This window comes from Mobula hypostoma, chromosome 11 (assembly GCF_963921235.1).
Source record: "Mobula hypostoma chromosome 11, sMobHyp1.1, whole genome shotgun sequence".
Taxonomy (NCBI): Eukaryota; Metazoa; Chordata; class Chondrichthyes; order Myliobatiformes; family Myliobatidae; genus Mobula; species Mobula hypostoma.
In genome coordinates, this window is record NC_086107.1 from 96,167,253 (window position 1) to 96,191,825 (window position 24,573).

Genomic DNA, 24,573 nt, shown 5'->3' on the forward strand with positions numbered 1-24,573 from the left:
TGTCCTGCAGGCACTGCAGGAGAAGGACGTGATGGACACAGTGGGGTGGTTCCCGGAGCAGACTGTCCAGTTCATCTGGCAAAATGCCTCATCGCCAGATCTAACCAACAGGCACCAAGACCTCGCCTGGCTGGCGGTGAGAGGGGCCCTCCCAGTCAGAGCCCTCCTGTACGCCCGGAACGTCGTCTCCGCACCCCATTGCCCACGGGAGGACTGCAGTGAGGAGGAGTCTGTGACCCACCTCTTTGCACACTGCCAGTTCGCAAAGAGGGTGTGGAGGAGGATGGATGGGCTAGTGTCACGGTTTATCCCCAGCAGCTGCGTAACAGAGGACTCTCTGATCTACGGGCTGTTCCCGGGGACACACACGGAGACCAACGTCCGGTGCTGCTGGCAGATCATCAACTCGGTGAAAGATGCTATTTGGTCGGCCCGTAACTTGATGATCTACCAGCACATGGAGATGTCCGTGGGAGAATGCTGCCGACTGGCACATTCTCGACTGCAGGAGTACGTGCTGAGGGACGCACTGAAACTTGGTGCAGCCACCGCAAGGGCCCGGTGGGGAAGGACCACAGTATAGGTTTCTCCACCCGTGGGAGTGGGAGGGGTCGGAGGGCGGGGAGTATACCCCTCAACAATGAAATGATGTGGTATAAATACGGATATGTACTGTGTATAATGCAAACGTATGTAAAGGATGAAAAGTTATTGAATGGTTTATTGTATATATTTATTTTTGAATAAAGTATATTTTGAAATAAAAAAAAAATCTGTTCTTATCAGTTTAATATCTGATACGTCCCTTATCTGGGGACCATATATTAAATTGATTTTTGGAACAGGGAGATGGAATAGGGGCTTGCTCCGTCCACTCCACGCATCGACCCGGTATTGCAGTGCCTCTGGGAACGGTGCACTCCCCTTCTGGGGAATTTCAAAGTAGCAAAGAAAAGGAAAACGACGAAAGCTCCATCAGGCACAGCAGCACAGACAAGCATGCACGCACATGGAGAGAGAGGAGAGAGCTAGCTGCTTGCTCTACACTTCTCCTGTGTCTGTGTCTGTCTGTCGATACAGCTCACTCACTCACTCACGCCATGGGCAGACAACTCAACAACAGCACGAGCATCATATATCTGGGCCATTTGATCAAGCCATTTGATGGCTAAGATCAAGTGCACATCCAGGCTGCAACCAGATCAGGTGCTGCAGGCAAGGCAGCAACTTCATGAGAGATGCCCCTTGGCATTCATTCCTGAAGCAAACTGCTCAACCGGCACACTCATTCTGATGCCTGCTCACTCGGCAGCTGCCTGCACCAAGCACAGAAGCAGAGTGAAGCGGAGCGGGCCGAAAGGCCTTTTCTGTCCCGCCACGCTCGCTCCACTTCTCAGGCTCAGGCTTCTCAGCTGCTCCTTGAAGCCAACGGAGGACGGGACGGACGGACGGACGGGCGGGCGAACGAACGAACGAACGAACGAACGAACGAACGAGGCGAATGAACGAATGATTTCACCAGCAGCCAGCCTGTCGGACAGGCAGGCTCGTTCAAGTGTGCCAGCAGCCAGGGCTCGTGGACGAGAGGAAGGAAGGGAGGCATCCGATGGAGCCCGGCCACAGAGCAACGGGGCCCGGTGCTGCATCCTCCCCGCCTGCACCAGACTGCCAAGACTGCTGCTCTCCTGCCCAGACAGACAGACAGACAGACAGACCAGCTACAAGCATCACCACCTAGCCATAGCACCAGCAAAACTCTGCCTACCTGCCCTGGCCTGGCCTGGCCTCCTCTGCTCTGCCCGACCCGACCCGACTCGACTCACAAATCTCCATTGTGATGCGTCTGCCTGCCCCTGCCCCAGCCCCAAAGCCCCGCCCACCGTTCGAGGCAAGGCAGAGGCACAACCCCCCACTCAGACCTCCCCAATATACATTGGCAGTGCAGTGCATCTCCAGCCTCGCTCAAAATCACGTCCCAAACCCCAAAATCACTCAAACCTCTCATGCTTACACGTACCTACTCGGCGTCCAGCTTTGGCGCACGTCTCCACAAGTGCCACATCCATCCACGTGCCCCTGCTTCACGCACAGCACAGCACTGTGCCTCCCTCCGGCAGGCATTTCGCCGATCCATTTCCTGTTTCACAACCAAGGCATAATCAGTACCCCTTTCCTTCCACAGCACAGCGCGCACACGCGCCCGCCCACTCCGCCACCGAGCCATGCCGGCCAAAAACGCACCTGCACAGCAGTGGGGCACAGGGCCGCCGTCAGCCCGCCACACATTTCCCTCCTTCCCTCCTATTTCTACATCCGTGCACCCACCCCGCTGCAAAACCAGTCAGTCTGCTCAGGCGTCAGCACAGAGGCATAGTGAAGGGCCTCGGCCCTTCTCCCTTTACTGCCCTCTGTACATGTGACCAGAGCTTGGCAGATCCCTCAGCACTCCGTGTGCACGTGTGTCTGTGACTCTGTGTCTGTGTGAGATTGAGTGAGTGAGTGAGTGAGTCAGTGAGAGAGAGAGACAGACAGACACACACACACACACACACACACACACACACACACACACACACACACACACCCACCCCCATCCACCCTGGTAAAAAAAAGGTGGTGGGGGAGCAGGGGAGAAGACACTGTGTCCAATCATAGCCTGTGCAGACGCAAAGTCTGCAGCTTCTGGAGATGAAACAAACTCAATCCACTCAACAATTGTAATTGCACACACGTCAAAATAAAGGCACAGAGGTGTGAATGGCTGCACTTCAGCCTTCGGCTTGGAGAGCACACCCATTGTTTCTCCTCAGGCACACCTGTAGCTGACATCCTCCTGTTCCCAAACTTGCCAGGAGGCTTTTCTGCCCGCGGACTTTGGCCACGTCCACAACCCTCGTACCGGTCTTGAGCGTTGCACGTGGCCTCTGCCTTTGTCGCCCGGCGCAGTCCCATCCGCTCGCTCCCTCCCGGAGAGGGCAGAGCCTCCGAAGGAGACCGTTCAGCTGGATGGATGCGCCGGCCAGCTAGGGCGCGCAAAGCCGAGAGGCGCGCTCTCTTTGCCGAGTGCAGGGACGCCCTTGAAGGGCCCAGCGGCCTGCTCCCACTCCCCCTGCAGACTCTTGTGCAGACAGGACAGCGTGACCAGCCTCCCATGACCAGGAGAGCAGTGCAAGTTGAGCCAGCCTCTGAGACCGACCTGGGAGCCGGCAGCCTTGACGTAGGCAGTGTGCCAGTGACGTAGGCGCCCATAAGTACGGCCCCACTCCCAGATGATTGGTGGATCACTAGCAGCTTTACATAGCCTCTGACAACTTGCACTCATGACGGACCAGGTAGGCAACAGCTGTCCAGCACACCCACCCATCCCAGACAACCTAGGGGAGAGCTGCCAGCGGGCCAGGGCAGCAAGGTCTTTGCCAGGCCTCCTGCTTCAATCTAAACACCAGAGGCTAGGCAGGATGTAGCCGACTCAAGCGTATGCCTGCATCGCTTCTCGGCCTTTTGGCTAAGATCAAGTGTAGTATCTGTTCTTATCAGTTTAATATCTGATACGTCCCTTATCTGGGGACCATATATTAAATTGATTTTTGGAACAGGGAGATGGAATAGGGGCTTGCTCCGTCCACTCCACGCATCGACCCGGTATTGCAGTGCCTCTGGGAACGGTGCACTCCCCTTCTGGGGAATTTCAAAGTAGCAAAGAAAAGGAAAACGACGAAAGCTCCATCAGGCACAGCAGCACAGACAAGCATGCACGCACATGGAGAGAGAGGAGAGAGCTAGCTGCTTGCTCTACACTTCTCCTGTGTCTGTGTCTGTCTGTCGATACAGCTCACTCACTCACTCACGCCATGGGCAGACAACTCAACAACAGCACGAGCATCATATATCTGGGCCATTTGATCAAGCCATTTGATGGCTAAGATCAAGTGCACATCCAGGCTGCAACCAGATCAGGTGCTGCAGGCAAGGCAGCAACTTCATGAGAGATGCCCCTTGGCATTCATTCCTGAAGCAAACTGCTCAACCGGCACACTCATTCTGATGCCTGCTCACTCGGCAGCTGCCTGCACCAAGCACAGAAGCAGAGTGAAGCGGAGCGGGCCGAAAGGCCTTTTCTGTCCCGCCACGCTCGCTCCACTTCTCAGGCTCAGGCTTCTCAGCTGCTCCTTGAAGCCAACGGAGGACGGGACGGACGGACGGACGGGCGGGCGAACGAACGAACGAACGAACGAACGAACGAACGAACGAGGCGAATGAACGAATGATTTCACCAGCAGCCAGCCTGTCGGACAGGCAGGCTCGTTCAAGTGTGCCAGCAGCCAGGGCTCGTGGACGAGAGGAAGGAAGGGAGGCATCCGATGGAGCCCGGCCACAGAGCAACGGGGCCCGGTGCTGCATCCTCCCCGCCTGCACCAGACTGCCAAGACTGCTGCTCTCCTGCCCAGACAGACAGACAGACAGACAGACCAGCTACAAGCATCACCACCTAGCCATAGCACCAGCAAAACTCTGCCTACCTGCCCTGGCCTGGCCTGGCCTCCTCTGCTCTGCCCGACCCGACCCGACTCGACTCACAAATCTCCATTGTGATGCGTCTGCCTGCCCCTGCCCCAGCCCCAAAGCCCCGCCCACCGTTCGAGGCAAGGCAGAGGCACAACCCCCCACTCAGACCTCCCCAATATACATTGGCAGTGCAGTGCATCTCCAGCCTCGCTCAAAATCACGTCCCAAACCCCAAAATCACTCAAACCTCTCATGCTTACACGTACCTACTCGGCGTCCAGCTTTGGCGCACGTCTCCACAAGTGCCACATCCATCCACGTGCCCCTGCTTCACGCACAGCACAGCACTGTGCCTCCCTCCGGCAGGCATTTCGCCGATCCATTTCCTGTTTCACAACCAAGGCATAATCAGTACCCCTTTCCTTCCACAGCACAGCGCGCACACGCGCCCGCCCACTCCGCCACCGAGCCATGCCGGCCAAAAACGCACCTGCACAGCAGTGGGGCACAGGGCCGCCGTCAGCCCGCCACACATTTCCCTCCTTCCCTCCTATTTCTACATCCGTGCACCCACCCCGCTGCAAAACCAGTCAGTCTGCTCAGGCGTCAGCACAGAGGCATAGTGAAGGGCCTCGGCCCTTCTCCCTTTACTGCCCTCTGTACATGTGACCAGAGCTTGGCAGATCCCTCAGCACTCCGTGTGCACGTGTGTCTGTGACTCTGTGTCTCTGTGAGATTGAGTGAGTGAGTGAGTGAGTCAGTGAGAGAGAGAGACAGACAGACAGACACACACACACACACACACACACACACACACACACACACACACACCCACCCCCATCCACCCTGGTAAAAAAAAGGTGGTGGGGGAGCAGGGGAGAAGACACTGTGTCCAATCATAGCCTGTGCAGACGCAAAGTCTGCAGCTTCTGGAGATGAAACAAACTCAATCCACTCAACAATTGTAATTGCACACACGTCAAAATAAAGGCACAGAGGTGTGAATGGCTGCACTTCAGCCTTCGGCTTGGAGAGCACACCCATTGTTTCTCCTCAGGCACACCTGTAGCTGACATCCTCCTGTTCCCAAACTTGCCAGGAGGCTTTTCTGCCCGCGGACTTTGGCCACGTCCACAACCCTCGTACCGGTCTTGAGCGTTGCACGTGGCCTCTGCCTTTGTCGCCCGGCGCAGTCCCATCCGCTCGCTCCCTCCCGGAGAGGGCAGAGCCTCCGAAGGAGACCGTTCAGCTGGATGGATGCGCCGGCCAGCTAGGGCGCGCAAAGCCGAGAGGCGCGCTCTCTTTGCCGAGTGCAGGGACGCCCTTGAAGGGCCCAGCGGCCTGCTCCCACTCCCCCTGCAGACTCTTGTGCAGACAGGACAGCGTGACCAGCCTCCCATGACCAGGAGAGCAGTGCAAGTTGAGCCAGCCTCTGAGACCGACCTGGGAGCCGGCAGCCTTGACGTAGGCAGTGTGCCAGTGACGTAGGCGCCCATAAGTACGGCCCCACTCCCAGATGATTGGTGGATCACTAGCAGCTTTACATAGCCTCTGACAACTTGCACTCATGACGGACCAGGTAGGCAACAGCTGTCCAGCACACCCACCCATCCCAGACAACCTAGGGGAGAGCTGCCAGCGGGCCAGGGCAGCAAGGTCTTTGCCAGGCCTCCTGCTTCAATCTAAACACCAGAGGCTAGGCAGGATGTAGCCGACTCAAGCGTATGCCTGCATCGCTTCTCGGCCTTTTGGCTAAGATCAAGTGTAGTATCTGTTCTTATCAGTTTAATATCTGATACGTCCCTTATCTGGGGACCATATATTAAATTGATTTTTGGAACAGGGAGATGGAATAGGGGCTTGCTCCGTCCACTCCACGCATCGACCCGGTATTGCAGTGCCTCTGGGAACGGTGCACTCCCCTTCTGGGGAATTTCAAAGTAGCAAAGAAAAGGAAAACGACGAAAGCTCCATCAGGCACAGCAGCACAGACAAGCATGCACGCACATGGAGAGAGAGGAGAGAGCTAGCTGCTTGCTCTACACTTCTCCTGTGTCTGTGTCTGTCTGTCGATACAGCTCACTCACTCACTCACGCCATGGGCAGACAACTCAACAACAGCACGAGCATCATATATCTGGGCCATTTGATCAAGCCATTTGATGGCTAAGATCAAGTGCACATCCAGGCTGCAACCAGATCAGGTGCTGCAGGCAAGGCAGCAACTTCATGAGAGATGCCCCTTGGCATTCATTCCTGAAGCAAACTGCTCAACCGGCACACTCATTCTGATGCCTGCTCACTCGGCAGCTGCCTGCACCAAGCACAGAAGCAGAGTGAAGCGGAGCGGGCCGAAAGGCCTTTTCTGTCCCGCCACGCTCGCTCCACTTCTCAGGCTCAGGCTTCTCAGCTGCTCCTTGAAGCCAACGGAGGACGGGACGGACGGACGGACGGGCGGGCGAACGAACGAACGAACGAACGAACGAACGAACGAACGAACGAGGCGAATGAACGAATGATTTCACCAGCAGCCAGCCTGTCGGACAGGCAGGCTCGTTCAAGTGTGCCAGCAGCCAGGGCTCGTGGACGAGAGGAAGGAAGGGAGGCATCCGATGGAGCCCGGCCACAGAGCAACGGGGCCCGGTGCTGCATCCTCCCCGCCTGCACCAGACTGCCAAGACTGCTGCTCTCCTGCCCAGACAGACAGACAGACAGACAGACCAGCTACAAGCATCACCACCTAGCCATAGCACCAGCAAAACTCTGCCTACCTGCCCTGGCCTGGCCTGGCCTCCTCTGCTCTGCCCGACCCGACCCGACTCGACTCACAAATCTCCATTGTGATGCGTCTGCCTGCCCCTGCCCCAGCCCCAAAGCCCCGCCCACCGTTCGAGGCAAGGCAGAGGCACAACCCCCCACTCAGACCTCCCCAATATACATTGGCAGTGCAGTGCATCTCCAGCCTCGCTCAAAATCACGTCCCAAACCCCAAAATCACTCAAACCTCTCATGCTTACACGTACCTACTCGGCGTCCAGCTTTGGCGCACGTCTCCACAAGTGCCACATCCATCCACGTGCCCCTGCTTCACGCACAGCACAGCACTGTGCCTCCCTCCGGCAGGCATTTCGCCGATCCATTTCCTGTTTCACAACCAAGGCATAATCAGTACCCCTTTCCTTCCACAGCACAGCGCGCACACGCGCCCGCCCACTCCGCCACCGAGCCATGCCGGCCAAAAACGCACCTGCACAGCAGTGGGGCACAGGGCCGCCGTCAGCCCGCCACACATTTCCCTCCTTCCCTCCTATTTCTACATCCGTGCACCCACCCCGCTGCAAAACCAGTCAGTCTGCTCAGGCGTCAGCACAGAGGCATAGTGAAGGGCCTCGGCCCTTTCTCCCTTTACTGCCCTCTGTACATGTGACCAGAGCTTGGCAGATCCCTCAGCACTCCGTGTGCACGTGTGTCTGTGACTCTGTGTCTCTGTGAGATTGAGTGAGTGAGTGAGTGAGTCAGTGAGAGAGAGAGACAGACAGACAGACAGACACACACACACACACACACACACACACACACACACACACACACACCCACCCCCATCCACCCTGGTAAAAAAAAGGTGGTGGGGGAGCAGGGGAGAAGACACTGTGTCCAATCATAGCCTGTGCAGACGCAAAGTCTGCAGCTTCTGGAGATGAAACAAACTCAATCCACTCAACAATTGTAATTGCACACACGTCAAAATAAAGGCACAGAGGTGTGAATGGCTGCACTTCAGCCTTCGGCTTGGAGAGCACACCCATTGTTTCTCCTCAGGCACACCTGTAGCTGACATCCTCCTGTTCCCAAACTTGCCAGGAGGCTTTTCTGCCCGCGGACTTTGGCCACGTCCACAACCCTCGTACCGGTCTTGAGCGTTGCACGTGGCCTCTGCCTTTGTCGCCCGGCGCAGTCCCATCCGCTCGCTCCCTCCCGGAGAGGGCAGAGCCTCCGAAGGAGACCGTTCAGCTGGATGGATGCGCCGGCCAGCTAGGGCGCGCAAAGCCGAGAGGCGCGCTCTCTTTGCCGAGTGCAGGGACGCCCTTGAAGGGCCCAGCGGCCTGCTCCCACTCCCCCTGCAGACTCTTGTGCAGACAGGACAGCGTGACCAGCCTCCCATGACCAGGAGAGCAGTGCAAGTTGAGCCAGCCTCTGAGACCGACCTGGGAGCCGGCAGCCTTGACGTAGGCAGTGTGCCAGTGACGTAGGCGCCCATAAGTACGGCCCCACTCCCAGATGATTGGTGGATCACTAGCAGCTTTACATAGCCTCTGACAACTTGCACTCATGACGGACCAGGTAGGCAACAGCTGTCCAGCACACCCACCCATCCCAGACAACCTAGGGGAGAGCTGCCAGCGGGCCAGGGCAGCAAGGTCTTTGCCAGGCCTCCTGCTTCAATCTAAACACCAGAGGCTAGGCAGGATGTAGCCGACTCAAGCGTATGCCTGCATCGCTTCTCGGCCTTTTGGCTAAGATCAAGTGTAGTATCTGTTCTTATCAGTTTAATATCTGATACGTCCCTTATCTGGGGACCATATATTAAATTGATTTTTGGAACAGGGAGATGGAATAGGGGCTTGCTCCGTCCACTCCACGCATCGACCCGGTATTGCAGTGCCTCTGGGAACGGTGCACTCCCCTTCTGGGGAATTTCAAAGTAGCAAAGAAAAGGAAAACGACGAAAGCTCCATCAGGCACAGCAGCACAGACAAGCATGCACGCACATGGAGAGAGAGGAGAGAGCTAGCTGCTTGCTCTACACTTCTCCTGTGTCTGTGTCTGTCTGTCGATACAGCTCACTCACTCACTCACGCCATGGGCAGACAACTCAACAACAGCACGAGCATCATATATCTGGGCCATTTGATCAAGCCATTTGATGGCTAAGATCAAGTGCACATCCAGGCTGCAACCAGATCAGGTGCTGCAGGCAAGGCAGCAACTTCATGAGAGATGCCCCTTGGCATTCATTCCTGAAGCAAACTGCTCAACCGGCACACTCATTCTGATGCCTGCTCACTCGGCAGCTGCCTGCACCAAGCACAGAAGCAGAGTGAAGCGGAGCGGGCCGAAAGGCCTTTTCTGTCCCGCCACGCTCGCTCCACTTCTCAGGCTCAGGCTTCTCAGCTGCTCCTTGAAGCCAACGGAGGACGGGACGGACGGACGGACGGGCGGGCGAACGAACGAACGAACGAACGAACGAACGAACGAGGCGAATGAACGAATGATTTCACCAGCAGCCAGCCTGTCGGACAGGCAGGCTCGTTCAAGTGTGCCAGCAGCCAGGGCTCGTGGACGAGAGGAAGGAAGGGAGGCATCCGATGGAGCCCGGCCACAGAGCAACGGGGCCCGGTGCTGCATCCTCCCCGCCTGCACCAGACTGCCAAGACTGCTGCTCTCCTGCCCAGACAGACAGACAGACAGACAGACCAGCTACAAGCATCACCACCTAGCCATAGCACCAGCAAAACTCTGCCTACCTGCCCTGGCCTGGCCTGGCCTCCTCTGCTCTGCCCGACCCGACCCGACTCGACTCACAAATCTCCATTGTGATGCGTCTGCCTGCCCCTGCCCCAGCCCCAAAGCCCCGCCCACCGTTCGAGGCAAGGCAGAGGCACAACCCCCCACTCAGACCTCCCCAATATACATTGGCAGTGCAGTGCATCTCCAGCCTCGCTCAAAATCACGTCCCAAACCCCAAAATCACTCAAACCTCTCATGCTTACACGTACCTACTCGGCGTCCAGCTTTGGCGCACGTCTCCACAAGTGCCACATCCATCCACGTGCCCCTGCTTCACGCACAGCACAGCACTGTGCCTCCCTCCGGCAGGCATTTCGCCGATCCATTTCCTGTTTCACAACCAAGGCATAATCAGTACCCCTTTCCTTCCACAGCACAGCGCGCACACGCGCCCGCCCACTCCGCCACCGAGCCATGCCGGCCAAAAACGCACCTGCACAGCAGTGGGGCACAGGGCCGCCGTCAGCCCGCCACACATTTCCCTCCTTCCCTCCTATTTCTACATCCGTGCACCCACCCCGCTGCAAAACCAGTCAGTCTGCTCAGGCGTCAGCACAGAGGCATAGTGAAGGGCCTCGGCCCTTCTCCCTTTACTGCCCTCTGTACATGTGACCAGAGCTTGGCAGATCCCTCAGCACTCCGTGTGCACGTGTGTCTGTGACTCTGTGTCTCTGTGAGATTGAGTGAGTGAGTGAGTGAGTCAGTGAGAGAGAGAGACAGACAGACAGACACACACACACACACACACACACACACACACACACACACACACACACCCACCCCCATCCACCCTGGTAAAAAAAAGGTGGTGGGGGAGCAGGGGAGAAGACACTGTGTCCAATCATAGCCTGTGCAGACGCAAAGTCTGCAGCTTCTGGAGATGAAACAAACTCAATCCACTCAACAATTGTAATTGCACACACGTCAAAATAAAGGCACAGAGGTGTGAATGGCTGCACTTCAGCCTTCGGCTTGGAGAGCACACCCATTGTTTCTCCTCAGGCACACCTGTAGCTGACATCCTCCTGTTCCCAAACTTGCCAGGAGGCTTTTCTGCCCGCGGACTTTGGCCACGTCCACAACCCTCGTACCGGTCTTGAGCGTTGCACGTGGCCTCTGCCTTTGTCGCCCGGCGCAGTCCCATCCGCTCGCTCCCTCCCGGAGAGGGCAGAGCCTCCGAAGGAGACCGTTCAGCTGGATGGATGCGCCGGCCAGCTAGGGCGCGCAAAGCCGAGAGGCGCGCTCTCTTTGCCGAGTGCAGGGACGCCCTTGAAGGGCCCAGCGGCCTGCTCCCACTCCCCCTGCAGACTCTTGTGCAGACAGGACAGCGTGACCAGCCTCCCATGACCAGGAGAGCAGTGCAAGTTGAGCCAGCCTCTGAGACCGACCTGGGAGCCGGCAGCCTTGACGTAGGCAGTGTGCCAGTGACGTAGGCGCCCATAAGTACGGCCCCACTCCCAGATGATTGGTGGATCACTAGCAGCTTTACATAGCCTCTGACAACTTGCACTCATGACGGACCAGGTAGGCAACAGCTGTCCAGCACACCCACCCATCCCAGACAACCTAGGGGAGAGCTGCCAGCGGGCCAGGGCAGCAAGGTCTTTGCCAGGCCTCCTGCTTCAATCTAAACACCAGAGGCTAGGCAGGATGTAGCCGACTCAAGCGTATGCCTGCATCGCTTCTCGGCCTTTTGGCTAAGATCAAGTGTAGTATCTGTTCTTATCAGTTTAATATCTGATACGTCCCTTATCTGGGGACCATATATTAAATTGATTTTTGGAACAGGGAGATGGAATAGGGGCTTGCTCCGTCCACTCCACGCATCGACCCGGTATTGCAGTGCCTCTGGGAACGGTGCACTCCCCTTCTGGGGAATTTCAAAGTAGCAAAGAAAAGGGCACAAAACGCACGAAAGCTCCATCAGGCACAGCAGCACAGACAAGCATGCACGCACATGGAGAGAGAGGAGAGAGCTAGCTGCTTGCTCTACACTTCTCCTGTGTCTGTGTCTGTCTGTCGATACAGCTCACTCACTCACTCACGCCATGGGCAGACAACTCAACAACAGCACGAGCATCATATATCTGGGCCATTTGATCAAGCCATTTGATGGCTAAGATCAAGTGCACATCCAGGCTGCAACCAGATCAGGTGCTGCAGGCAAGGCAGCAACTTCATGAGAGATGCCCCTTGGCATTCATTCCTGAAGCAAACTGCTCAACCGGCACACTCATTCTGATGCCTGCTCACTCGGCAGCTGCCTGCACCAAGCACAGAAGCAGAGTGAAGCGGAGCGGGCCGAAAGGCCTTTTCTGTCCCGCCACGCTCGCTCCACTTCTCAGGCTCAGGCTTCTCAGCTGCTCCTTGAAGCCAACGGAGGACGGGACGGACGGACGGACGGGCGGGGGCGAACGAACGAACGAACGAACGAACGAACGAACGAGGCGAATGAACGAATGATTTCACCAGCAGCCAGCCTGTCGGACAGGCAGGCTCGTTCAAGTGTGCCAGCAGCCAGGGCTCGTGGACGAGAGGAAGGAAGGGAGGCATCCGATGGAGCCCGGCCACAGAGCAACGGGGCCCGGTGCTGCATCCTCCCCGCCTGCACCAGACTGCCAAGACTGCTGCTCTCCTGCCCAGACAGACAGACAGACAGACAGACCAGCTACAAGCATCACCACCTAGCCATAGCACCAGCAAAACTCTGCCTACCTGCCCTGGCCTGGCCTGGCCTCCTCTGCTCTGCCCGACCCGACCCGACTCGACTCACAAATCTCCATTGTGATGCGTCTGCCTGCCCCTGCCCCAGCCCCAAAGCCCCGCCCACCGTTCGAGGCAAGGCAGAGGCACAACCCCCCACTCAGACCTCCCCAATATACATTGGCAGTGCAGTGCATCTCCAGCCTCGCTCAAAATCACGTCCCAAACCCCAAAATCACTCAAACCTCTCATGCTTACACGTACCTACTCGGCGTCCAGCTTTGGCGCACGTCTCCACAAGTGCCACATCCATCCACGTGCCCCTGCTTCACGCACAGCACAGCACTGTGCCTCCCTCCGGCAGGCATTTCGCCGATCCATTTCCTGTTTCACAACCAAGGCATAATCAGTACCCCTTTCCTTCCACAGCACAGCGCGCACACGCGCCCGCCCACTCCGCCACCGAGCCATGCCGGCCAAAAACGCACCTGCACAGCAGTGGGGCACAGGGCCGCCGTCAGCCCGCCACACATTTCCCTCCTTCCCTCCTATTTCTACATCCGTGCACCCACCCCGCTGCAAAACCAGTCAGTCTGCTCAGGCGTCAGCACAGAGGCATAGTGAAGGGCCTCGGCCCTTCTCCCTTTACTGCCCTCTGTACATGTGACCAGAGCTTGGCAGATCCCTCAGCACTCCGTGTGCACGTGTGTCTGTGACTCTGTGTCTCTGTGAGATTGAGTGAGTGAGTGAGTGAGTCAGTGAGAGAGAGAGACAGACAGACAGACAACACACACACACACACACACACACACACACACACACACACACACACACCCACCCCCATCCACCCTGGTAAAAAAAAGGTGGTGGGGGAGCAGGGGAGAAGACACTGTGTCCAATCATAGCCTGTGCAGACGCAAAGTCTGCAGCTTCTGGAGATGAAACAAACTCAATCCACTCAACAATTGTAATTGCACACACGTCAAAATAAAGGCACAGAGGTGTGAATGGCTGCACTTCAGCCTTCGGCTTGGAGAGCACACCCATTGTTTCTCCTCAGGCACACCTGTAGCTGACATCCTCCTGTTCCCAAACTTGCCAGGAGGCTTTTCTGCCCGCGGACTTTGGCCACGTCCACAACCCTCGTACCGGTCTTGAGCGTTGCACGTGGCCTCTGCCTTTGTCGCCCGGCGCAGTCCCATCCGCTCGCTCCCTCCCGGAGAGGGCAGAGCCTCCGAAGGAGACCGTTCAGCTGGATGGATGCGCCGGCCAGCTAGGGCGCGCAAAGCCGAGAGGCGCGCTCTCTTTGCCGAGTGCAGGGACGCCCTTGAAGGGCCCAGCGGCCTGCTCCCACTCCCCCTGCAGACTCTTGTGCAGACAGGACAGCGTGACCAGCCTCCCATGACCAGGAGAGCAGTGCAAGTTGAGCCAGCCTCTGAGACCGACCTGGGAGCCGGCAGCCTTGACGTAGGCAGTGTGCCAGTGACGTAGGCGCCCATAAGTACGGCCCCACTCCCAGATGATTGGTGGATCACTAGCAGCTTTACATAGCCTCTGACAACTTGCACTCATGACGGACCAGGTAGGCAACAGCTGTCCAGCACACCCACCCATCCCAGACAACCTAGGGGAGAGCTGCCAGCGGGCCAGGGCAGCAAGGTCTTTGCCAGGCCTCCTGCTTCAATCTAAACACCAGAGGCTAGGCAGGATGTAGCCGACTCAAGCGTATGCCTGCATCGCTTCTCGGCCTTTTGGCTAAGATCAAGTGTAGTATCTGTTCTTATCAGTTTAATATCTGATACGTCCCTTATCTGGGGACCATATATTAAATTGATTTTTGGAACAGGGAGATGGAATAGGGGCTTGCTCCGTCCACTCCACGCATCGACCCGGTATTGCAGTGCCTCTGGGAACGGTGCACTCCCCTTCTGGGGAATTTCAAAGTAGCAAAGAAAAGGAAAACGACGAAAGCTCCATCAGGCACAGCAGCACAGACAAGCATGCACGCACATGGAGAGAGAGGAGAGAGCTAGCTGCTTGCTCTACACTTCTCCTGTGTCTGTGTCTGTCTGTCGATACAGCTCACTCACTCACTCACGCCATGGGCAGACAACTCAACAACAGCACGAGCATCATATATCTGGGCCATTTGATCAAGCCATTTGATGGCTAAGATCAAGTGCACATCCAGGCTGCAACCAGATCAGGTGCTGCAGGCAAGGCAGCAACTTCATGAGAGATGCCCCTTGGCATTCATTCCTGAAGCAAACTGCTCAACCGGCACACTCATTCTGATGCCTGCTCACTCGGCAGCTGCCTGCACCAAGCACAGAAGCAGAGTGAAGCGGAGCGGGCCGAAAGGCCTTTTCTGTCCCGCCACGCTCGCTCCACTTCTCAGGCTCAGGCTTCTCAGCTGCTCCTTGAAGCCAACGGAGGACGGGACGGACGGACGGACGGGCGGGCGAACGAACGAACGAACGAACGAACGAACGAACGAGGCGAATGAACGAATGATTTCACCAGCAGCCAGCCTGTCGGACAGGCAGGCTCGTTCAAGTGTGCCAGCAGCCAGGGCTCGTGGACGAGAGGAAGGAAGGGAGGCATCCGATGGAGCCCGGCCACAGAGCAACGGGGCCCGGTGCTGCATCCTCCCCGCCTGCACCAGACTGCCAAGACTGCTGCTCTCCTGCCCAGACAGACAGACAGACAGACAGACCAGCTACAAGCATCACCACCTAGCCATAGCACCAGCAAAACTCTGCCTACCTGCCCTGGCCTGGCCTGGCCTCCTCTGCTCTGCCCGACCCGACCCGACTCGACTCACAAATCTCCATTGTGATGCGTCTGCCTGCCCCTGCCCCAGCCCCAAAGCCCCGCCCACCGTTCGAGGCAAGGCAGAGGCACAACCCCCCACTCAGACCTCCCCAATATACATTGGCAGTGCAGTGCATCTCCAGCCTCGCTCAAAATCACGTCCCAAACCCCAAAATCACTCAAACCTCTCATGCTTACACGTACCTACTCGGCGTCCAGCTTTGGCGCACGTCTCCACAAGTGCCACATCCATCCACGTGCCCCTGCTTCACGCACAGCACAGCACTGTGCCTCCCTCCGGCAGGCATTTCGCCGATCCATTTCCTGTTTCACAACCAAGGCATAATCAGTACCCCTTTCCTTCCACAGCACAGCGCGCACACGCGCCCGCCCACTCCGCCACCGAGCCATGCCGGCCAAAAACGCACCTGCACAGCAGTGGGGCACAGGGCCGCCGTCAGCCCGCCACACATTTCCCTCCTTCCCTCCTATTTCTACATCCGTGCACCCACCCCGCTGCAAAACCAGTCAGTCTGCTCAGGCGTCAGCACAGAGGCATAGTGAAGGGCCTCGGCCCTTCTCCCTTTACTGCCCTCTGTACATGTGACCAGAGCTTGGCAGATCCCTCAGCACTCCGTGTGCACGTGTGTCTGTGACTCTGTGTCTCTGTGAGATTGAGTGAGTGAGTGAGTGAGTCAGTGAGAGAGAGAGACAGACAGACAGACACACACACACACACACACACACACACACACACACACACACACACACCCACCCCCATCCACCCTGGTAAAAAAAAGGTGGTGGGGGAGCAGGGGAGAAGACACTGTGTCCAATCATAGCCTGTGCAGACGCAAAGTCTGCAGCTTCTGGAGATGAAACAAACTCAATCCACTCAACAATTGTAATTGCACACACGTCAAAATAAAGGCACAGAGGTGTGAATGGCTGCACTTCAGCCTTCGGCTTGGAGAGCACACCCATTGTTTCTCCTCAGGCACACCTGTAGCTGACATCCTCCTGTTCCCAAACTTGCCAGGAGGCTTTTCTGCCCGCGGACTTTGGCCACGTCCACAACCCTCGTACCGGTCTTGAGCGTTGCACGTGGCCTCTGCCTTTGTCGCCCGGCGCAGTCCCATCCGCTCGCTCCCTCCCGGAGAGGGCAGAGCCTCCGAAGGAGACCGTTCAGCTGGATGGATGCGCCGGCCAGCTAGGGCGCGCAAAGCCGAGAGGCGCGCTCTCTTTGCCGAGTGCAGGGACGCCCTTGAAGGGCCCAGCGGCCTGCTCCCACTCCCCCTGCAGACTCTTGTGCAGACAGGACAGCGTGACCAGCCTCCCATGACCAGGAGAGCAGTGCAAGTTGAGCCAGCCTCTGAGACCGACCTGGGAGCCGGCAGCCTTGACGTAGGCAGTGTGCCAGTGACGTAGGCGCCCATAAGTACGGCCCCACTCCCAGATGATTGGTGGATCACTAGCAGCTTTACATAGCCTCTGACAACTTGCACTCATGACGGACCAGGTAGGCAACAGCTGTCCAGCACACCCACCCATCCCAGACAACCTAGGGGAGAGCTGCCAGCGGGCCAGGGCAGCAAGGTCTTTGCCAGGCCTCCTGCTTCAATCTAAACACCAGAGGCTAGGCAGGATGTAGCCGACTCAAGCGTATGCCTGCATCGCTTCTCGGCCTTTTGGCTAAGATCAAGTGTAGTATCTGTTCTTATCAGTTTAATATCTGATACGTCCCTTATCTGGGGACCATATATTAAATTGATTTTTGGAACAGGGAGATGGAATAGGGGCTTGCTCCGTCCACTCCACGCATCGACCCGGTATTGCAGTGCCTCTGGGAACGGTGCACTCCCCTTCTGGGGAATTTCAAAGTAGCAAAGAAAAGGAAAACGACGAAAGCTCCATCAGGCACAGCAGCACAGACAAGCATGCACGCACATGGAGAGAGAGGAGAGAGCTAGCTGCTTGCTCTACACTTCTCCTGTGTCTGTGTCTGTCTGTCGATACAGCTCACTCACTCACTCACGCCATGGGCAGACAACTCAACAACAGCACGAGCATCATATATCTGGGCCATTTGATCAAGCCATTTGATGGCTAAGATCAAGTGCACATCCAGGCTGCAACCAGATCAGGTGCTGCAGGCAAGGCAGCAACTTCATGAGAGATGCCCCTTGGCATTCATTCCTGAAGCAAACTGCTCAACCGGCACACTCATTCTGATGCCTGCTCACTCGGCAGCTGCCTGCACCAAGCACAGAAGCAGAGTGAAGCGGAGCGGGCCGAAAGGCCTTTTCTGTCCCGCCACGCTCGCTCCACTTCTCAGGCTCAGGCTTCTCAGCTGCTCCTTGAAGCCAACGGAGGACGGGACGGACGGACGGACGGGCGGGCGAACGAACGAACGAACGAACGAACGAACGAACGAACGAGGCGAATGAACGAATGATTTCACCAGCAGCCAGCCTGTCGGACAGGCAGGCTCGTTCAAGTGTGCCAGCAGCCAGGGCTCGTGGACGAGAGGAAGGAAGGGAGGCATCCGATGGAGCCCGGCCACAGAGCAACGGGGCCCGGTGCTGCATCCTCCCCGCCTGCACCAGACTGCCAAGACTGCTGCTCTCCTGCCCAGACAGACAGACAGACAGACAGACCAGCTACAAGCATCACCACCTAGCCATAGCACCAGCAAAACTCTGCCTACCTGCCCTGGCCTGGCCTGGCCTCCTCTGCTCTGCCCGACCCGACCCGACTCGACTCACAAATCTCCATTGTGATGCGTCTGCCTGCCCCTGCCCCAGCCCCAAAGCCCCGCCCACCGTTCGAGGCAAGGCAGAGGCACAACCCCCCACTCAGACCTCCCCAATATACATTGGCAGTGCAGTGCATCTCCAGCCTCGCTCAAAATCACGTCCCAAACCCCAAAATCACTCAAACCTCTCATGCTTACACGTACCTACTCGGCGTCCAGCTTTGGCGCACGTCTCCACAAGTGCCACATCCATCCACGTGCCCCTGCTTCACGCACAGCACAGCACTGTGCCTCCCTCCGGCAGGCATTTCGCCGATCCATTTCCTGTTTCACAACCAAGGCATAATCAGTACCCCTTTCCTTCCACAGCACAGCGCGCACACGCGCCCGCCCACTCCGCCACCGAGCCATGCCGGCCAAAAACGCACCTGCACAGCAGTGGGGCACAGGGCCGCCGTCAGCCCGCCACACATTTCCCTCCTTCCCTCCTATTTCTACATCCGTGCACCCACCCCGCTGCAAAACCAGTCAGTCTGCTCAGGCGTCAGCACAGAGGCATAGTGAAGGGCCTCGGCCCTTCTCCCTTTACTGCCCTCTGTACATGTGACCAGAGCTTGGCAGATCCCTCAGCACTCCGTGTGCACGTGTGTCTGTGACTCTGTGTCTCTGTGAGATTGAGTGAGTGAGTGAGTGAGTCAGTGAGAGAGAGAGACAGACAGACAGACACACACACACACACACACACACACACACACACACACACACACACACCCACCCCCATCCACCCTGGTAAAAAAAAGGTGGTGGGGGAGCAGGGGAGAAGACACTGTGTCCAATCATAGCCTGTGCAGACGCAAAGTCTGCAGCTTCTGGAGATGAAACAAACTCAATCCACTCAACAATTGTAATTGCACACACGTCAAAATAAAGGCACAGAGGTGTGAATGGCTGCACTTCAGCCTTCGGCTTGGAGAGCACACCCATTGTTTCTCCTCAGGCACACCTGTAGCTGACATCCTCCTGTTCCCAAACTTGCCAGGAGGCTTTTCTGCCCGCGGACTTTGGCCACGTCCACAACCCTCGTACCGGTCTTGAGCGTTGCACGTGGCCTCTGCCTTTGTCGCCCGGCGCAGTCCCATCCGCTCGCTCCCTCCCGGAGAGGGCAGAGCCTCCGAAGGAGACCGTTCAGCTGGATGGATGCGCCGGCCAGCTAGGGCGCGCAAAGCCGAGAGGCGCGCTCTCTTTGCCGAGTGCAGGGACGCCCTTGAAGGGCCCAGCGGCCTGCTCCCACTCCCCCTGCAGACTCTTGTGCAGACAGGACAGCGTGACCAGCCTCCCATGACCAGGAGAGCAGTGCAAGTTGAGCCAGCCTCTGAGACCGACCTGGGAGCCGGCAGCCTTGACGTAGGCAGTGTGCCAGTGACGTAGGCGCCCATAAGTACGGCCCCACTCCCAGATGATTGGTGGATCACTAGCAGCTTTACATAGCCTCTGACAACTTGCACTCATGACGGACCAGGTAGGCAACAGCTGTCCAGCACACCCACCCATCCCAGACAACCTAGGGGAGAGCTGCCAGCGGGCCAGGGCAGCAAGGTCTTTGCCAGGCCTCCTGCTTCAATCTAAACACCAGAGGCTAGGCAGGATGTAGCCGACTCAAGCGTATGCCTGCATCGCTTCTCGGCCTTTTGGCTAAGATCAAGTGTAGTATCTGTTCTTATCAGTTTAATATCTGATACGTCCCTTATCTGGGGACCATATATTAAATTGATTTTTGGAACAGGGAGATGGAATAGGGGCTTGCTCCGTCCACTCCACGCATCGACCCGGTATTGCAGTGCCTCTGGGAACGGTGCACTCCCCTTCTGGGGAATTTCAAAGTAGCAAAGAAAAGGAAAACGACGAAAGCTCCATCAGGCACAGCAGCACAGACAAGCATGCACGCACATGGAGAGAGAGGAGAGAGCTAGCTGCTTGCTCTACACTTCTCCTGTGTCTGTGTCTGTCTGTCGATACAGCTCACTCACTCACTCACGCCATGGGCAGACAACTCAACAACAGCACGAGCATCATATATCTGGGCCATTTGATCAAGCCATTTGATGGCTAAGATCAAGTGCACATCCAGGCTGCAACCAGATCAGGTGCTGCAGGCAAGGCAGCAACTTCATGAGAGATGCCCCTTGGCATTCATTCCTGAAGCAAACTGCTCAACCGGCACACTCATTCTGATGCCTGCTCACTCGGCAGCTGCCTGCACCAAGCACAGAAGCAGAGTGAAGCGGAGCGGGCCGAAAGGCCTTTTCTGTCCCGCCACGCTCGCTCCACTTCTCAGGCTCAGGCTTCTCAGCTGCTCCTTGAAGCCAACGGAGGACGGGACGGACGGACGGACGGGCGGGCGAACGAACGAACGAACGAACGAACGAACGAACGAACGAGGCGAATGAACGAATGATTTCACCAGCAGCCAGCCTGTCGGACAGGCAGGCTCGTTCAAGTGTGCCAGCAGCCAGGGCTCGTGGACGAGAGGAAGGAAGGGAGGCATCCGATGGAGCCCGGCCACAGAGCAACGGGGCCCGGTGCTGCATCCTCCCCGCCTGCACCAGACTGCCAAGACTGCTGCTCTCCTGCCCAGACAGACAGACAGACAGACAGACCAGCTACAAGCATCACCACCTAGCCATAGCACCAGCAAAACTCTGCCTACCTGCCCTGGCCTGGCCTGGCCTCCTCTGCTCTGCCCGACCCGACCCGACTCGACTCACAAATCTCCATTGTGATGCGTCTGCCTGCCCCTGCCCCAGCCCCAAAGCCCCGCCCACCGTTCGAGGCAAGGCAGAGGCACAACCCCCCACTCAGACCTCCCCAATATACATTGGCAGTGCAGTGCATCTCCAGCCTCGCTCAAAATCACGTCCCAAACCCCAAAATCACTCAAACCTCTCATGCTTACACGTACCTACTCGGCGTCCAGCTTTGGCGCACGTCTCCACAAGTGCCACATCCATCCACGTGCCCCTGCTTCACGCACAGCACAGCACTGTGCCTCCCTCCGGCAGGCATTTCGCCGATCCATTTCCTGTTTCACAACCAAGGCATAATCAGTACCCCTTTCCTTCCACAGCACAGCGCGCACACGCGCCCGCCCACTCCGCCACCGAGCCATGCCGGCCAAAAACGCACCTGCACAGCAGTGGGGCACAGGGCCGCCGTCAGCCCGCCACACATTTCCCTCCTTCCCTCCTATTTCTACATCCGTGCACCCACCCCGCTGCAAAACCAGTCAGTCTGCTCAGGCGTCAGCACAGAGGCATAGTGAAGGGCCTCGGCCCTTCTCCCTTTACTGCCCTCTGTACATGTGACCAGAGCTTGGCAGATCCCTCAGCACTCCGTGTGCACGTGTGTCTGTGACTCTGTGTCTCTGTGAGATTGAGTGAGTGAGTGAGTGAGTCAGTGAGAGAGAGAGACAGACAGACAGACACACACACACACACACACACACACACACACACACACACACACACACACCCACCCCCATCCACCCTGGTAAAAAAAAGGTGGTGGGGGAGCAGGGGAGAAGACACTGTGTCCAATCATAGCCTGTGCAGACGCAAAGTCTGCAGCTTCTGGAGATGAAACAAACTCAATCCACTCAACAATTGTAATTGCACACACGTCAAAATAAAGGCACAGAGGTGTGAATGGCTGCACTTCAGCCTTCGGCTTGGAGAGCACACCCATTGTTTCTCCTCAGGCACACCTGTAGCTGACATCCTCCTGTTCCCAAACTTGCCAGGAGGCTTTTCTGCCCGCGGACTTTGGCCACGTCCACAACCCTCGTACCGGTCTTGAGCGTTGCACGTGGCCTCTGCCTTTGTCGCCCGGCGCAGTCCCATCCGCTCGCTCCCTCCCGGAGAGGGCAGAGCCTCCGAAGGAGACCGTTCAGCTGGATGGATGCGCCGGCCAGCTAGGGCGCGCAAAGCCGAGAGGCGCGCTCTCTTTGCCGAGTGCAGGGACGCCCTTGAAGGGCCCAGCGGCCTGCTCCCACTCCCCCTGCAGACTCTTGTGCAGACAGGACAGCGTGACCAGCCTCCCATGACCAGGAGAGCAGTGCAAGTTGAGCCAGCCTCTGAGACCGACCTGGGAGCCGGCAGCCTTGACGTAGGCAGTGTGCCAGTGACGTAGGCGCCCATAAGTACGGCCCCACTCCCAGATGATTGGTGGATCACTAGCAGCTTTACATAGCCTCTGACAACTTGCACTCATGACGGACCAGGTAGGCAACAGCTGTCCAGCACACCCACCCATCCCAGACAACCTAGGGGAGAGCTGCCAGCGGGCCAGGGCAGCAAGGTCTTTGCCAGGCCTCCTGCTTCAATCTAAACACCAGAGGCTAGGCAGGATGTAGCCGACTCAAGCGTATGCCTGCATCGCTTCTCGGCCTTTTGGCTAAGATCAAGTGTAGTATCTGTTCTTATCAGTTTAATATCTGATACGTCCCTTATCTGGGGACCATATATTAAATTGATTTTTGGAACAGGGAGATGGAATAGGGGCTTGCTCCGTCCACTCCACGCATCGACCCGGTATTGCAGTGCCTCTGGGAACGGTGCACTCCCCTTCTGGGGAATTTCAAAGTAGCAAAGAAAAGGAAAACGACGAAAGCTCCATCAGGCACAGCAGCACAGACAAGCATGCACGCACATGGAGAGAGAGGAGAGAGCTAGCTGCTTGCTCTACACTTCTCCTGTGTCTGTGTCTGTCTGTCGATACAGCTCACTCACTCACTCACGCCATGGGCAGACAACTCAACAACAGCACGAGCATCATATATCTGGGCCATTTGATCAAGCCATTTGATGGCTAAGATCAAGTGCACATCCAGGCTGCAACCAGATCAGGTGCTGCAGGCAAGGCAGCAACTTCATGAGAGATGCCCCTTGGCATTCATTCCTGAAGCAAACTGCTCAACCGGCACACTCATTCTGATGCCTGCTCACTCGGCAGCTGCCTGCACCAAGCACAGAAGCAGAGTGAAGCGGAGCGGGCCGAAAGGCCTTTTCTGTCCCGCCACGCTCGCTCCACTTCTCAGGCTCAGGCTTCTCAGCTGCTCCTTGAAGCCAACGGAGGACGGGACGGACGGACGGACGGGCGGGCGAACGAACGAACGAACGAACGAACGAACGAACGAGGCGAATGAACGAATGATTTCACCAGCAGCCAGCCTGTCGGACAGGCAGGCTCGTTCAAGTGTGCCAGCAGCCAGGGCTCGTGGACGAGAGGAAGGAAGGGAGGCATCCGATGGAGCCCGGCCACAGAGCAACGGGGCCCGGTGCTGCATCCTCCCCGCCTGCACCAGACTGCCAAGACTGCTGCTCTCCTGCCCAGACAGACAGACAGACAGACAGACCAGCTACAAGCATCACCACCTAGCCATAGCACCAGCAAAACTCTGCCTACCTGCCCTGGCCTGGCCTGGCCTCCTCTGCTCTGCCCGACCCGACCCGACTCGACTCACAAATCTCCATTGTGATGCGTCTGCCTGCCCCTGCCCCAGCCCCAAAGCCCCGCCCACCGTTCGAGGCAAGGCAGAGGCACAACCCCCCACTCAGACCTCCCCAATATACATTGGCAGTGCAGTGCATCTCCAGCCTCGCTCAAAATCACGTCCCAAACCCCAAAATCACTCAAACCTCTCATGCTTACACGTACCTACTCGGCGTCCAGCTTTGGCGCACGTCTCCACAAGTGCCACATCCATCCACGTGCCCCTGCTTCACGCACAGCACAGCACTGTGCCTCCCTCCGGCAGGCATTTCGCCGATCCATTTCCTGTTTCACAACCAAGGCATAATCAGTACCCCTTTCCTTCCACAGCACAGCGCGCACACGCGCCCGCCCACTCCGCCACCGAGCCATGCCGGCCAAAAACGCACCTGCACAGCAGTGGGGCACAGGGCCGCCGTCAGCCCGCCACACATTTCCCTCCTTCCCTCCTATTTCTACATCCGTGCACCCACCCCGCTGCAAAACCAGTCAGTCTGCTCAGGCGTCAGCACAGAGGCATAGTGAAGGGCCTCGGCCCTTCTCCCTTTACTGCCCTCTGTACATGTGACCAGAGCTTGGCAGATCCCTCAGCACTCCGTGTGCACGTGTGTCTGTGACTCTGTGTCTCTGTGAGATTGAGTGAGTGAGTGAGTGAGTCAGTGAGAGAGAGAGACAGACAG

The 24,573-nt window shown here is 57.4% G+C and overlaps 9 non-coding genes across 9 annotated transcripts; all 9 read left to right on the top strand.

The window, feature by feature from the left end:
- The first annotated feature begins 731 nt into the window (after window positions 1-731).
- LOC134354465 (U2 spliceosomal RNA) lies at window positions 732-925 on the top strand. Its single transcript, XR_010019832.1, has one exon. It is a non-coding gene; the product is annotated as a U2 spliceosomal RNA (small nuclear RNA).
- Window positions 926-3,485: 2,560 nt separating this feature from the next.
- LOC134354456 (U2 spliceosomal RNA) lies at window positions 3,486-3,676 on the top strand. Its single transcript, XR_010019822.1, has one exon. It is a non-coding gene; the product is annotated as a U2 spliceosomal RNA (small nuclear RNA).
- A 2,562-nt stretch (window positions 3,677-6,238) lies between these two features.
- On the top strand, window positions 6,239-6,429 carry LOC134354457 (U2 spliceosomal RNA). The gene has a single exon (XR_010019823.1). It is a non-coding gene; the product is annotated as a U2 spliceosomal RNA (small nuclear RNA).
- Window positions 6,430-9,000: 2,571 nt separating this feature from the next.
- On the top strand, window positions 9,001-9,191 carry LOC134354458 (U2 spliceosomal RNA). Its single transcript, XR_010019824.1, has one exon. It is a non-coding gene; the product is annotated as a U2 spliceosomal RNA (small nuclear RNA).
- Window positions 9,192-11,751: 2,560 nt separating this feature from the next.
- LOC134354459 (U2 spliceosomal RNA) lies at window positions 11,752-11,942 on the top strand. Its single transcript, XR_010019825.1, has one exon. It is a non-coding gene; the product is annotated as a U2 spliceosomal RNA (small nuclear RNA).
- Window positions 11,943-14,512: 2,570 nt separating this feature from the next.
- On the top strand, window positions 14,513-14,703 carry LOC134354460 (U2 spliceosomal RNA). The gene has a single exon (XR_010019826.1). It is a non-coding gene; the product is annotated as a U2 spliceosomal RNA (small nuclear RNA).
- A 2,560-nt stretch (window positions 14,704-17,263) lies between these two features.
- LOC134354461 (U2 spliceosomal RNA) lies at window positions 17,264-17,454 on the top strand. The gene has a single exon (XR_010019828.1). It is a non-coding gene; the product is annotated as a U2 spliceosomal RNA (small nuclear RNA).
- A 2,564-nt stretch (window positions 17,455-20,018) lies between these two features.
- Window positions 20,019-20,209, top strand: LOC134354462 (U2 spliceosomal RNA). Its single transcript, XR_010019829.1, has one exon. It is a non-coding gene; the product is annotated as a U2 spliceosomal RNA (small nuclear RNA).
- A 2,566-nt stretch (window positions 20,210-22,775) lies between these two features.
- LOC134354464 (U2 spliceosomal RNA) lies at window positions 22,776-22,966 on the top strand. The gene has a single exon (XR_010019831.1). It is a non-coding gene; the product is annotated as a U2 spliceosomal RNA (small nuclear RNA).
- Window positions 22,967-24,573: the final 1,607 nt, after the last annotated feature.